Source organism: Anastrepha ludens, chromosome 6 (assembly GCF_028408465.1).
Source record: "Anastrepha ludens isolate Willacy chromosome 6, idAnaLude1.1, whole genome shotgun sequence".
Taxonomy (NCBI): domain Eukaryota; kingdom Metazoa; phylum Arthropoda; class Insecta; order Diptera; family Tephritidae; genus Anastrepha; species Anastrepha ludens.
The window spans coordinates 28,067,724-28,083,652 of record NC_071502.1 but is presented as its reverse complement, the minus strand read 5'-3'; the positions used below and the strand labels follow the sequence as shown (position 1 = coordinate 28,083,652).

General features: G+C 38.8%; 1 protein-coding gene across 5 annotated transcripts in view; it reads right to left on the bottom strand.

Moving 5' to 3' along the window:
- Positions 1–15,290, bottom strand: part of LOC128868541 (PTB domain-containing adapter protein ced-6) — a 44,361-nt gene extending 29,071 nt beyond the window's left edge. Inside the window, exon 1 of one of the 5 annotated variants that reach the window (XM_054110748.1) lies at positions 15,074–15,290. The gene's annotated coding sequence lies outside the window, so the exon portion shown is untranslated. Of the gene's footprint in view, positions 1–5,468; positions 5,877–13,686; positions 14,769–15,073 lie in introns of those variants that run through there. The other 4 variants (XM_054110746.1, XM_054110749.1, XM_054110745.1 and 1 more) reach the window with 4 other exon arrangements.
- Positions 15,291–15,929: the final 639 nt, after the last annotated feature.

The following is a 15,929-nucleotide window of genomic DNA, read 5'->3' as shown; positions in this document are numbered from 1 at the left end:
TCAGGACGTGTAAAATTCTTACTAACTAATGGAAAAAAACAACGTCTCTGCAAATTTATTTGCGTTATTATTTAACATTTTCTTCACTGAATGAGAAATTCACACTCTTAACGATAATTATTGTGTTGGGGAATAAGTTCATAGCGTTTTTATTTTTTTTTATTTTACAAGGATTTGTTTGCTCTTTGGCTATTCGACTGGAAATACATGATCGATACTTCTTTACGACAACGCTAGGACCCATGTGGCACAAGTCGTGCCGTATTCTACGGACCTTGCGCCAGCCGACTACCATCTTTTACATTCCCTATCAAACCAAATGAAAATCTTTACCTTCGATAACAAATAGGTCCTTAAAACTGGCTTAACAATTTCTTTGACACCAGACCAGGCGATTTTTGGCGGAACGGTATCAACAAATCGGCCGAGAGATGGGAAGAGGTTGAAAACGGCAACGGCGAATATATAACAGATTAAATTATTGATATAATTATTGTTTTTTGTTTAAATAAAAGTGTTCCGTAAAACCGCTACGAACTTATTCCCCAACCATTAATTTCAAGTAACACAAATGCACTCAACAAACTGGCCACTCATAATCAGGTCTCACTGATGAAGGGGACCAGTACATGACGAACACGAAGCAAACTAGAAGGCAGACTTTTATGCCAAAAAAAGGGGCAGAAGGGCTATTTATTAGGCCAACACCATTTTTCGGCTTGAACAAAAATAATATAAAACAGGAAACCAAAAAATGGATCCAAGCTAAAATCCGGCAACACTGGAACGACACAAGTGGCCTTAATCACACCAAGAAGTTGTTGAACTTCAATGCCAACAGAGCAAAATCTGCTCTAACCCTAGATAAAAAAGGCCTCAGACTACTCTGTTGACTTAGTGGTCAATTTGCCTGTAATAAACACTTTAGCACAATAGGATTATCTAGTACAAGACTATGCAGGTTCTGCTGTGATGAAGAGGAGTATATGGAACACTTAATCACCAACTGTGATGCATTAGGCCACAGCAAATACAGAATCCTGGGCTCGTACCTACTAGAGGAGGAAGACTCCTTTCTAAGGAGCTGGTTTCATTCCTTGTTATACTAAATAATTATAATTATGTAATTAGGGGCGCACAATAGATCAATCTGGTCTAACCCGTACAACCGTTACTAAGGCAACACATTTCCGATGCAAGAATTCCCGAAATTGTTCTTGGGGATTTTTATCTATTGTAGTTTATCTATTGTAGTTATCGTAATGGTACTTTTTGCTCTTGAACATATTTTTGCTGTGACTACATTCATTGAAATGCGTTCATTTATCTACTTCCGTTGAAGGGTTCGCATTGATTTTTAGCGTTTTAGTAGGAGCACTGATAATTGTGTGAGAAATATAATTTAGAACGATTCGATCTTCGCCCAAATGTTTGTGTATGGTTTTCTGTTTTAAACTTTAACTGGTAACAAGGCGAATCTACTAAAGGGGGTATTGGTAAATCAACTGATTTGTTTTTTTTTTTTCTTTCGCCGTGTCCATGTGGCTGTCAGCACAGAATGAAACATGGCGAATTCATACTTTGTTTTCTATTTTGCCAATACTTTTCTTTGACAATCAGACGTACAACCATTGTTGTTGGTCTAGTGCCGCCACCTTTAATGAATGCGCCTTGACTGGGGATTAAGTAAAACATAAAGTATCTAGAGTATTTCGGCAGCAGTTTACTTTAATTGAATCGATTCAATAATGTTCAGAGGGAAAAATTGAACCCCCAGCTCTACGAAAAGCACTCAAACTAATGATTTCCAACACAATTAAACGTTTCAAAAGCGTTGGTTTTTAATTCCTTGCAATATTTTTCTGAGTACAAAACAGCAAAAAACGTTTTCAGAGAAAAGAAAGCGCGCAATAGTACCAGCCAGATTGAAAAGATGATCATTAGATTGTCAAAACAGGATCCCAGGAAGAGTGATTCTAACATCTATTGATACATTTTTATTAACCTGGAAATTCTAATAACGAAAAGAACAGTTGAGTTTCGATTGGCAGAAGCAGGGCTTTTCACGCCTTTGGTAACAGCATCGCAACGGCGGCGCCAAATTGAGTTTGTTCGAGAGCAGATTTCTTGAACTCAAAATCAGTGGCGTTATATTTTATTCAGCGATGAAATGAAAATTTATGCATTTGGTTGGCCCAGATGGTAGAAAGTATGTGTGGTGGGGTGGGTGAGGTGAGGTTCAAACATAAAGCACGGGAGAACCTCAATAATGGGGTGGAGTCCCGCTTTTCGCGGAAAGGTATCGGGCGTATTCATCGTAGGTAATATGGAAGTTAATATGGATACTTCAAAATGTTCAGATACTTCAAAATTTAATGCTACCTTATGTTCGCAGTTCGCACACAACATGGGAATTCATTCCTGTTGAACGTTAATAATCTCAATGCAAAGCCGCTGTGCAGCAGTAATAAATCGAAAAGGATTTTTACCAAAATTTTAATGTATACTTTTCCCTTTCGCCTGCATTTTTTATGACTTGACTATTAATTTGCCTTTTTCTTAAGCATTTTTCTCGAAAGGTTTTCGAAAAAATGATGTTTTTCTTAGATAAAAAAGACTCATACAGATTGAAAACACTTTAATTTTTTTAAATAAAACCTAACAAGCAAAACAATTAATGTGATTTTATTGAAAGAAATCTCAAATGTAGAGTCATGGGTGTCGCTCTTAAGTATTTTTCACCGGCTGTATGCATATAATTGGCGTTTTCCCCATTTTTTGTGTGTTTTGCCGAGCTCCTCCTCCTATTTGTGGTGTGTGTTTTCATATTTATCCATGATGGAGGGACCTACAATTTTTTATGCCGCTTTCGAACGGCAAATGATTTCATTAGGTATTTTTTCATGACAGAAATACACTCGGAGGCTTGCCATTGTCTGCCAAGGAGCTACCGCTATTAGAAACAACTTTTTCTATCATTTGGTGTTTCGAACTCGGGGTTCCGAATTTGCGCACTTCCGAATGGTAGTCACGCCCAAGCGCATTCGACTACAGCGGCTACCAGAAGATGTGTATTTTTCTATCATCATCGTCAAGCTGCCCAAGAAAGCCGATTGCGTGACTGCGGCGAGGAATAGCCCTGCTTAACACCATCTACCAAATTATATCCACGATCATACAAACTAAACGCCAATGTATCGAACGCTCCTTAAAGACGAGCAAGCTGGATTTCACCCTCATCGAAACTGTGTTAACTAAGCCAACAGGCGTAAGACAACGCTGTCCCCTGCCGCTCGTTCTCTTCGCCATCGTCCTAGACGACGTCATGAGCCAATTGATCCAACACAAAAGAGGCATTGTATGGAGCATCACAGACACCTTGAGCACATGAACTTCGTGGATGACATCTATCTCCGCTCAAACAAATTCACTGTCATGCATGCGAAGGCGGACAGACTAGTCACGCTGGAATGCACTATCATGGCAGACGGTGGAGCAGATGAAGATGCCAACTGCAGGCTAAAAAAAGCAAGTGTCCCGTTTGGGCGAATGCATACAGTATGGAGGAGGTCGAAAATCTTTATGCGCTCTAAACTGCGAATTTCAGTTCATACGAGTATGCGAAATCAGTTTGGTTGTATGGAAGTGAAACATGGCTGGTCACCATCACACAGAAGCTACAATCTTTAAATTTAGAAGTCCTAGAATTTGTCTGGGTATGCAGTTTGAGTTTTTTAAATAATTTTGAATTTCAGTATTTTGAATTTCAGTATAACAAAGTGCAAGTTTCAAGTGACTACAAAATACCGTTGATTTTTGGCATTTTTTTTCGTTGAGGTGTCATGCTTTTTCTTTAACACAAAGTACATGCACGATTTTTCTTATATGAAGGCTTGCCGTTACCTGCCGAGGTACGAGCGCTATTAGAAAAAACTTCTTCTATCGTTTGCTGTTTGGTGCCCATAGTGGCCCTTAGCGAATGATACTCACGCAAAAATCCATTCATATTAAAATAATATGTCGGAAATAATTATTTTTTGTTCAGTTTATTTTGTGTTTAAATATGTATGTATGTATGTATATATTTACATATATTTATATGTATGCAGGCATACGAAAGTTGTACTCAAATATGCATAAGAAAGCCTAATACAACGTAAAATCAGCGCGAGATGCCCACCAATGGATATGAAGAGGCTATAAAAGCTGAGAAGCACTAAAATCAAATCGTTCTAGAAAAACGCATTCATAAAACTATTATATGTGCATAGGGAACAATGTACCCGCGTATGTATGTATGTACATATACCAATGCATGTAATAAATCGTCACTGAGACCTGTCCATGAGCGGAAGCTGGGCCACTCAATTAGTGGTAACAGGATTTTCAGGTTAAAATTCGCCGCTCTCGCCGCCTTCCATCTTCACATTCGCGCAAAGCCGTTACGACAACGACGAAACAATTTTGCTGCTGTAATGATAGAGGAGTGAGCAGCTGTTTTTATTTTCAAATTTTTGTTGCTTTGTTTGTTTTTGCTTGTTTTTTTTTGTTTTTTTTTTGTTTGCTCATTTTATTACTTCTCTTCTATGGGTCTGTCGGTCTACAGTTGTGTTATAGGTAGGCATATCAATTTTGTTGTTTTCTTCAAGCAAATTTCAAATGGGACTTTCCAATAGTTGTTTTATTTTTGATTGTTTGTTAGTTGGTGTTGTACAATAGTTGTAATTTTTCGTATACGTACAGATGTTTGTGCACCCATACATATTTATGTACATATGCATGCAAGTATGAGAAAAACGGAGGATAGGTAAAAGAATGCTTGGTATTTGGTTGTCGGATCGGCTGGCAACAGGTAGCAGCCATTTCGTATGTCAGCTAGGAAGCCACTTTGAAGTGGTAACCAATATGCAAGTGAAATAAGTCTATAAATATACACAGATGCATCTGTACCTATGCACACTTACACTTGTACGTATGTACATACATATATGCATAGTTTGGTGGACATGTCTTGCGCATGTGTGTGTGCGCGCAAATTTAGCAACAGGTGGTCAGTTGCAAAAAACAAAAAATAATAAAAACACAAAAAAATGAGATAAAAAGAAAAACCGAAAGCAGCAATAGTTGGAATTTGGCTTTTATGGTAACTGCGCTGAACGGAGCTGAGTTTCACGGTCTTTCTAAAAGTGAATATGCACATAATATATCTCTATATATACTTATTTATATGCATAAGTATATACTGCTATATACCCACACACACACATGCACACAAATTTGATTGACTACAAATTCACCGGGTAGCGCACCGTTTGTGCTGTTGGTAGTTTAGAAAAAAAATTCATTTTCAACTCAGCAAATTTGTTCTCACAATTAATTGCAGTTTTTCTATTGTTTCTCATATTTTTACACAACCTTTCAAGCTGACTTTAAGGTTTATTTTTCAATACAAGCACACGCACACTCACATAAATCTCTCGGCACAGCAAAAATTGTAACTCCGAAAATTCCTCAAAAATTTTATGTTTAGAAAAATTGTGATTTTGAGAAAACTCCTTTACTGCTGACACCACCCTCGTTGTCCCAGCGCTCACGCTCGCCGTATTTATATTGCAAACATTTGATTCACGCAGCTCCAAAAAAAGTAGCAGCAAAAACACAGCTAAGCGCAATAAACGGCTCGTATATAACAAATCACAGGTTCAAGACGGCAATCGAGCTAACAAACGATTGAACGAACGAACACGTCTTACTCACCATTCGAATAGCCGCGAACTAAAACTCAGCTAAAACCTGCAAATAAACACGACAAAGGCAGCAAAGCAGCAGAAGCAGCAGCGGTGACTGTATTCCAAGCTGAGCTTCGACTGATGACTGGCATCCAAGTCTGGTCGTGTAATCCACCACCGGCTGCGAGAGGTCTTTTCGCATACTCGTACATACGTACATTCCAATACATAGCTAAATACATACATACATATGTATATATGCATAACGAAAGCAATGTAGGCATTAAAAAATGAAATAAAACAAGAAGCAAAGAGATAAAGAAAAATTAACTGCTGTCAGCCGATCAAACAAGTAAGCAGCTCTCCAGCTCACCAGCACGATCGACCGACGAATCGACCAATCGACCAACCGACCGACTCAACCAGTACTTGTGCGAACAAAAACAAAAATAATGACAGCAATGGCAGTAACAACAAAAGGTAGTAGCGATCAGCAAACAGCAAATCATAGCAAAAGCAGCAAACTATTAGCTCTACACTGGCAACGGCGGCAGCAACAATATTAACAACAACAATATAAAAGTCAGCAATAACTATTGTAGTAATCATTTCGTTTGTTCACTTGTTGCATGACAGTGTTACCAGATTTGCTATAAAAAATAAGCAATCGAGTGAGAGACTAACTGCCTTCGATTTACCACTTCTCGACACGTCAAGCAAACATTTTTATTGAGAGCAATAACAGTTGCTCAGTTGGCCGGTGTGTCCAAGTATAAGTGGGAAAATTTTTTTTAAATAAATATTTTAGTATTTATTATTTTTTAGCAAATGTATGCCAAGCGAAAAATTTGTATTGAAACCAATAACAGTGGCTTAGGCCAGTGCTTCCAAGTATAAGTGGGAATATTTTTTATTGTATTTTTTGTATTATTTTTTAGCAAATTTGCGCCAAGCGAGAAATTTGTATCGAAAGCAATAACAGTTGCTTAGGTCGGTGCTTCCAAGTATAAGTGGGAATATTGTTTTAAATATATTTTTTAGTATTCATTATTTTTCAGCAAATTTACCCCAAGCGAAAAATCTGTATTGAAACCGATAACAGTTGCTCAGGCCAGTGCTTCCAAGTATAAGTGGGAATATTTTTCTAAATATATTTTTTAGTATTTATTATTTTTTTGCAAATTAACGCCAAGCGAAAAATTTGTATCGAAAGCAATAACAGTTGCTTAACCCAGTCCTTCCAAGTATAAGTGGGAAGATTTTTTTTTATATTTTTAGTTGACTTTCTTACCAAATTAAACATTAATTGCCCATTTGTATAGATTTAGTGGTATTTTCCAATTGTTTGATCATAAAAAATTGCTTTAAAATATTTGTCTCTGCGAAATGTCAAAACAAAAATAATGCAGTGCTGCCAAGTCATAAGTAACATTGGATTTACCGCTTGAACAGAATTGCAGCGGGCAATGGGCTGACGAGTACCTGCTGCCAGAATTACAGTGGGTACGAGTTTCTTACCGTCGGTTATTTTACGGCAGCAAAATAATTAAAATCATTTCTATTTTCTTCGACAAGTTAAAGTCTCAGGGTGGCTTTTCTGATTGCTTGATGACGATTTATTTGTTTACAAGCCACAGCAGGCAAATAATATTCAATAACTTACAAACAAGTTTTTTTGTTTTTTTTTGTAACAATAAGCTTCAACGAGCTGCTTCAAAAATACAACAAATGAAAAGATTTCACTAAAAAATTTGTTTTATTTTAACCAGAAAATGTCAGCTGAAAGCCAGCCCTTTGCCAATTGCCTTTAATCGACCAAAGTGGGTCAGCTAATCACCGTAATCAACCCGTTACCCGCTGTCCACCACAAATCTGTTCCTGGGCTTAAAGAAATTTTCTTGTTTTCTTCATTATTTCCTAGGTGGTTAGTCAATCGAAAGCAGCTAATTTGTCAAAGTGATAAATTGTCAAAGCGGATGCCAGCTGTTAAAGTTAGTCATTTAGTTTAGAAGGTTTTGAAGTTAATAACAAAAATCCTCATGAAGTGCAAATCTAAACGAAAGTCGCTTTTTGTTTTGGTTTGCATTCTAGAGGTGTCACCGGCGCTTACTTCATGCTAAATTATGTTCATCCCATCCATAATCAATTCTATCATATGACGCAGAAGCTTGGTCGCTGACAATATTCGATGAGGCGTCCCCTTGGAGAGTTGGCGACAATGAGGATCGCAGGCGAAGGAACAATGAGCCGTATAAGCTTTACAGCGACATAGACATAGTGAAGCGTACAAAGATACAGCGGCTCCACTGACTAGGTCCTATCATCTGAATGGACACAAACGCTCCGGCTCTGAAAGTATTCGATGTGGTACCAGCTGGTAGTAACAGAGGAAGAGGAAAGCCCTCTCTGCATTGGTAAGATCAGGTGTAGAAGTTCTTGCCCTCATTTAGTGTGCCCAACTGATGCCGATTAACACGAGAAAGAAACATTTTCTGAACTTCAAAACCCCCCTAATACCTCCTATCATATCAATTATACATATTTTGATTCGTCCGATGTGTTAAAAGATTTAGGGGTTTTCTTTGATTCAAAGCTTAATTTTATCACGCACCTAAATTATGCCGTTTCAATTCTCTTGTTATGCTCGCTTATGTTAGATCCCACTCAACGCACTGCACTGACCCATATACTCTTAAGATATTATACTCTGCGTCTGTTCGGTCCATTATTATTACATTATGCTGTTTTTATTTGGAGACCTTATCATGCAGTCCATATGAATCGAGTGGAGAGGGTTACAAAAATTGTTTACATTTTCTACAATTACTCAATTTCTCAGACCCGAAACCATCGTGTGAATCCCGCTGTCGTTTGATTAGTCTCTTTCCATTAAGTGACAGAGATACTTTTAAGGCAGTATCATTTATCTTTGATCTCATTAATGGCAAAATTGAATGACCGGTCCTTCTAGAAATAATACAGTTTAATGTTCCTTGCAGAAATTTTCGCCGTTGCAAGATTTTTCGCGTCCTACTAAAGTAGGACATTATATAGTGTCAATGCGCCTCTCGGTAGAACGTTGTCTGACCTTAATTATCTCTCCTTGGATTTAGACCTTTCTAGTGCCAAACATGTATTTCAAACGCATGGAACCGATGCTTACCAGGACGGAATTATCATACTTCCCATTTACTGATGAAGCCGAAAGATGGTTAATGTACAATGCGGATTTAATCTGCTCCACCCTCGATCTGATATTGTGAAGAGAGAAATATTCAAACCACAAAAGCAAACGAAACTCATTCGATTCTTTAGAAAAACAAATGAAAAATATTAATACTTCTTCTCAGTTATTTTCACACTTTTCGTCCGTCCATATCACTCTCGAAGCACAACGAAGAGCGTCTCCTCGACTTGCTAGTGCACCGAGAATACACCGAGGCCGGCTAAGCCGTTCGCAACTCGGTTGGTGCGAAGTTCAATTTCCACCGTGGTTTTCTTAAACTTGTGGAACCTCGGCAGACAATGGCAGTACTGCGTAAACTGTAGTTTTCGCTTTCGCGAAAGTTCGGTCAAACACCTAATAAGGAACATGGGTATAAAAAAATGAAACGTGATTTATTTATATACCTTTTTCTTCCCCTTTACTACCTCAGTGAGCGCCAAAGCGAGTTTGACAAAGTAGGCCACTCGTTTTTTTCCTTCTTGTGTATGTAAGTTGGTGCCAAAATTAGAAAAGCCAAAGAGATTTTGGATAATATTTACGAGCTTTGCTGATTTAAATTTCTTTGGTGATTCCAACTCCGAGATGTGAAGATATTTCGGTCCATCAAAAGGAAAGGCGATCTCAATGAACACATTTCTGATAATGTACTGAGACCGAACCACTTCGTCGGGACCTAAAATAATGCAGTTCGTAGCACCAGCTTTTGGCAGAAGACAATCCAGCCATCTACCTTGTTGACTACTGATCAAAAATTTCGAAATTAAATTGATCATGTTGCGCTAAGTGGAAGACAAGTGTATTAATAGAAGTGCACTCTCTTGTTGCCGGGAGGATCCACATACATACGTCTTTGAGAAGCAAAGATATGTGTCTCAAATATTAGAAGGCGAGCTCGTCGTGGGTAAGCTGCAATTGCTTATTCAGCAGGCAATCAGATAGAGTCAACGGCCATCTCCGTATTTCACGCCTGCTTTTAGAGAGTTGAGTTACAGAAATGGGTCACATTTTTCACGCCTTGTGTACCGCTAAGCAAGAAGAAATAGAATTATGGCGAGACGAAAATAACTGGTATTTTAAATAATGTCAAGCGCGTACAGTTCCACTCTTTACTCGGATGCAATGCGCGCCGTTTAGGGGTTGTGGCAACTGCGTGTTGGGAAAATAAAAGAAATGTAATGAACGAAACACAGAAGACAGGAATAGGTGAGTGAGAAGGGTCTTACATGCTGGATGACTTTGCTGAAATAGCACCAGCATTTTTTACCGAAAGGTTTAATGACTTTCAGAGGCTTGCAAGATCAGGCGATTTTCTATGAGAATAAAGACGATGGGCTGGTGGCATACTTGACTTATCGCGAGGATATTTCTTCACACTCCTGAATGGTGACAATTGTGGCTCTCATGCCCAGCTACCCAGCTATGAAGAAATAAATGCGTATAAGAATAGCGAGGTTAAAAGGAAATAAATCAGTGGAAGCTAATGGAGTGTCGGCCGCTGGGCTGTTTAAATTTATAGTTCATGCTTGGTAGAAACAAAATCATATCAGCACCTGAGGACAACCACTCGTATAGAAAGTTTCACAAGCTTATTGATAGAATGCTGTGAATTCTCTCTGATTCAATGCATTGCAGGTTTTGGAAAGGACGGATAGATATCCTGCGTGATTGGCTATGTATGTTATTATATTTGTGTTGAAGATCGATCGTCCTCTCTATACCAAATTTGGAATGAGAGAACCCTTGAAAACGCAAAATTCAATAGTCCAAGCCTCGACAACTTTATCTGTTATATTAGTTTGGGGGGGTTTAGGTGGCCGCCGTAGTCGAATGGGTTGGTGCGTTTCTACCATTCGGAATTCAAAGAGAATGTAGGCTCGAATCTCGATGAAACACCAAAATGAAGAAACAGTTTTTTCTAATAGCCGTCGCCCCTCGACAGGTAATGACAAACCTTCGAGTGTATTTCTGCCATGAAAAAGCTTCTCATAAAATATATCTGTTGGAGTCGGCTTGAAACTGTAGGAACAACATAAAGATGCACGCCACAAATAGGAGGAGGAGCTGGGAAAAAAGTCATTATTCTCTCGGTAGATGTCTGTAGTGATCGATATCTAGTAAAGTATCGATCAAGCAGTTTAAAGTTTATGCTCATTATCATTTTACACTAAAAAATTCGTTTGCTATTTTTTGCCTATTCCATTTAGTTGTGCGTTGCAGGGCGTTAACAATGGACGTCAACAAAGAGAAAACTCCGTACATTTTACAGTTTTTCTTTGATAAAGTCGAAAATGCAAGCCAGGCCTGGGCGGCTGAAAATGTGAATGGTTTTTATGGGTGTGATGCTGTAACAGCTAATTACGTGTGAATTTTTGTTTCGTCGATTCTCTTCAGGCATTTTTAATGTTAAAGATGTACCTTGCACTGGCAGGCCCGTCGTCGAAAATGTCGATGAAATCATACAAATAATCGAGGTTCACGGACATTTCAGTAGTCTTAGCAACGCCCAGGAGTTATATATCAACCATAAAACAGTTTTAAACCATTTGCGCAAAGCTGGATTCACAAAAAAACTCGATGTTTGGGTGCCAATTTCCAATTAATACCAAAAAACATGAAGGATCGAGTTTCCAGCTGCGAAGCCTTGGCCAAATGGAATGAAATCGACCCATTTCTTAAACTGGTGATAGCTGGGGATGAAAAATGGGTCGCATACGACAATATTGTGCGAAAATGATCGTGGTCAAAGCGTCATGAAGTTGCTGAAACGGTGGCCAAACCAAAAATAACGAGCAGGACGGTTCTACTGCCTATTTGATGGGACTTGAAAGGAATCATTTATTATGAGTTGCTTCCGTATGGCTAAACACTAAATTTAGACCTCTACTCTTAACAATTGGACCGTTTAAAGCTAGTGATTACCTTAAATGATCAGAATTTGCCAGCAGAAAAGTTGTTGTTTTCCATCAGAATAACGCAAGGCCACGCACATCTGTAGTGGTAGGTAGGTAGGTTATATGGCAAGAGTACCCCAGTCACACTTCAAGTAGCACTTACGCGCTGTTTTGATACCATAATGTGGACCACTACCTGCGAAAAAAATTAGGGAAGAGAAAACCGTCTACAGCCATCCAGTGCTGTTGATGTAGTGGAGGAGAGAAACGGGAACTAAGCTGGAAAATTTCTTCAAGTCATCCCCAAAAGGCACGCTAAGGAATCTCAAGCGCCTTGCCGCCAGAGCCGAACATTTGCAGAGAAAGTGCTCAACAACATCTGTAGTGGCTTGCCAAAAACTTTGGGGAAGTTTTAATGCATTCATCACATAAACCGGAGTTGGTACCCAGATATGACCACCTTTTTCTCTCATTGCAAAACTTATTGAGTGATGAGGTTTCCGTATCAAGAGAAGAATGTGAAAATCGATTGCTAGAGTTTTTCGCCAATAAGAACCAAGACTTCTATGAGATAGGTATTATGAAGCTACCTTTGGTTGGTTGATTAAAGTGGTGATTCATCCAGAATACAACTAGCGCTTCCGCACCATTTTGTTGCCATATTCTTGTTACCAAATTGTTTAACAGTTATTTACAGCGAGACTATATCCAGTCTGTGCGGTTTTGGAACCCTATTAGGTTGTTGACGTCTAAGCCAGACAGTTGCTCGAGACCCTCGAACAGCGGTTTGCCCAGGGTTAACATTCCGTCCTTCCATAGAGCAGGGAATTCATAGAGGAAATGGAATATTGTTTCCTTTTTCTCTGGTTGTTTACAACTGTGACAGTATGTGTTGTGAGGGATGCCCAATTTGGCGGCTTGTTCTCCGATAGACCAGAAGCCAGTTATGACTGCCGTTTGTCTATAGGCTACCTTTAAAATGGCAACAAATTATACAACAAAAAACGGTGCATATTTGACCCAAATCGGACAATCCAAAACAGCCTAAATAAAGTTTTGAATTTTACGAAATTATGCAATAATGACAGCCGAATGGGTTGGTGCGTGACCACCATTCGGAATTCACAGAAAAAACGTAGTTTCGAATCTCGGTGTAAGACCAAAATGAAGAAAACAGTTTTTTCTAATAGCCGTCGCCCCTCGGCAGGCAATGGCAAACCTTCGAGTGTATTTGTGCCATGCAAAAGCTCCTCATAAAAAAATATGTGCCGTTCGTAGTCATCTATAAAATGGAGGCCCCTCCATTTGCGAAACAATATCAAGACGCACAGCAAAAATAAGTGGAGGAGCTCGGCCAAACACTCAAAAAGGATGTACGCCCCAATTATGCAAATAATGAATTTCCTTTTAAATAACCGTTTGATTTTGCATGCCAGCCAAAAATACCGAAATCTACCAGCTTTTTAGCACTGATATCGTTACATTTGCCATCTGGCAACGTTGTAATGCATTTTGCATTCGCCAGCGCCGCCATCATTGTGATTTTCTCTTTACTAAAATCGCAAATTAAGATGATTTTTTCACAAAGGCGTTGATTTCAGCTGCAAAATAGTATAAAAACGAAAATCTTGCTCAATTAATTTTTTGATAAAAAGCTTTCTATGTACGTACGTACGTATTTATTGTACAACACACACACACACATCCATACATATGTTTGTATGTCGAAACACTAAACATACAATTTTTTTAAAAAGACTTTTTTGTGCAGCAACAACGGCAGGCGAATATTTGCAAATTAAATACGAAATATCTGTTACTGTTACTGTTTAATTCGTACCCTTTGGTTTTTGTTGTTGCTGGTTTTATTTCCAATTTCGCAAATGTTACGAGTATTATTCACCTAGGTGTTCAACCACAAATACAGACATACATACATACGTGTATGGCATGTAAATATGTATGCGCGCGTTGTTGTTTTTGTTGGCCGCTCGAGTGAGTGTTGTGCGCGCTGACGCTTTTTAGCAAAGTTTCGACAAAGATCTTTACAGACCTTGTTTCTGTTTCTGTTTGGTTGCTTTATTATTTTATTATTTGTTAAGTATTTGTTTGCTTAGGTAGAGTTTTGAAAATTTTCTGTGAATTTTGCGTTGTTATTTATTTTTTTAATTTAATGTTAACTTAAATTTTTGTTCTTTGTATAATTTTTTGTGAGTGAAAAATTGTTATTGCTGCTGCTTCTTGAACTGCTATTCGCCTACAAAACCAGTTTTTGTGTTAAAACTGCAAATTTCGTGCTAAATTTTCACTTCGCAATAGATTTGGTTTTTATTTTTATTTTTACTTTTTTGTTTTTTTCCTCTAGGAATACCCTCTTTATTATATTTATATATTTTTTTTTAGTTTTGTGGCTCGAAATTTTCGCGAGTTCGCTAGCGTAGCATACACACCTTTCCAATCGTAGTAATTATGACTCGAGCTTTCCAATTTACTGCACTTGCTGCTTTTTTACGTTTTTACTTTTTTTACTTTTCGAAAGAATTTTATGTGGCACGAAAGTTGGTCGTTGTTAAAAAAGAAAATTTCTATTATGCTCCACGTTTATTATTGTATGTAATAACGTTTTTTTGTTTTTTTTCTTTCTATTTTACTTTACGGCAGCATTAAATTCCAAATCACGGCGCAACCAAGTTTTCAATAGTCGACGGACGAGCCGTGTTGGGAAAGACGGAGGACAGCCGAGCGACGCGCCGAGGATGACAAGCTCAATTGTAGCTCAGTAGCAGTAAATAGCGAATGCGAAACCAACGACGCAACGATGCAACAACACGACCAGATTCGGAGCACTTTGACCAAATACTGAAATGCTGGTCGAACGTTGGGCTGGCAGATGGGCTCGTTTGGAATGGTTTTTGGGGAATGAAGCGAAACAACAGGCAGCAGCGTGATAAAGAGCGAACGAGCCAGCGAACAAACAAGGTATTCAACAGTTGAGCTTCAGCGCTGACGAACAAGATACCAGATTGGCATTACCAACAACATAACATACAACAACAAGTAGATACATATAAGACGCCGCCACGCTTGAGCATGAGCAGAGCTTCACAGAGAGCATTACAGCGCCATACCACATCAACAGCTTCATACATACATACATACGCACATATGTGCCTAAAGCAGCACTAATAACGTTAATAATAACAATAACAACATCACAGTTAACTTACCACGATCAGCAATGCTTTGCAGCAAGCAATTCAGCTATTTACACGTAGAAAAGTTGGAAAAGATGTTGTTTTTCCGTAGTTGCTTTGATAATTTTTGTCGTTGTCTGTCGGAAGAGCGTACGCTAACGGCTCAGGCTGAGGCTGAGGCTTCGACGCGACTTGGAGGCACTTTGTACGGGTTCAATACCGAAACAGCAACTGGCGCTGTGTCTGCATGGGCACCGCGAACGATCCGCTCGTTTCAACTTAGTTGCTGATCTCACCACTTTGCTTATGCTGAGCGCTGGCTGCACACGGCTCCCAGCTGGGTACTCATTTTGGCATGAATGAGCGCTGGACCCTCATTTTTGTAGAGGCTTTGTACTTACATCTTGTTGTTACTTGATTACTGTGTGTGGTGGTGTTGTTGTTGTTGCTGTAAAATGTTCATATTAGAGTGCAGTTGTTAGAAAAGAGAAAGGGGCGGCCAACAACAAAGCCTAGCCGCGGGTGGAAGTTGAGTGTATGTACGTATGTATGTATATGTAGATGAGTTGTAGCGAAAGAAAATGGGAATAGTAAAAAACAAAAAAAAAATCAAAAAACAAAAACAAAAAAAAAGAAAATAATTTAATAACTATGTAAATATATATGGGAGTGCAAGCAAATCATGCGCATATACATATGAACATATGAACGTACGTGCGCTTCGTAGCTACTTTGGAGCTACTTATCCATGCATGTACGTTTGCATGTGTGTGTGTGTGTGTGTGTGTGTGTGTGTGTGTGTAAGACGTCACATTTGCTTCTATGTACATTTGAACGCGTGTACGCCGAGACGCCCCCAAAACAGAGTGCTTACCGACATTCGTACAAG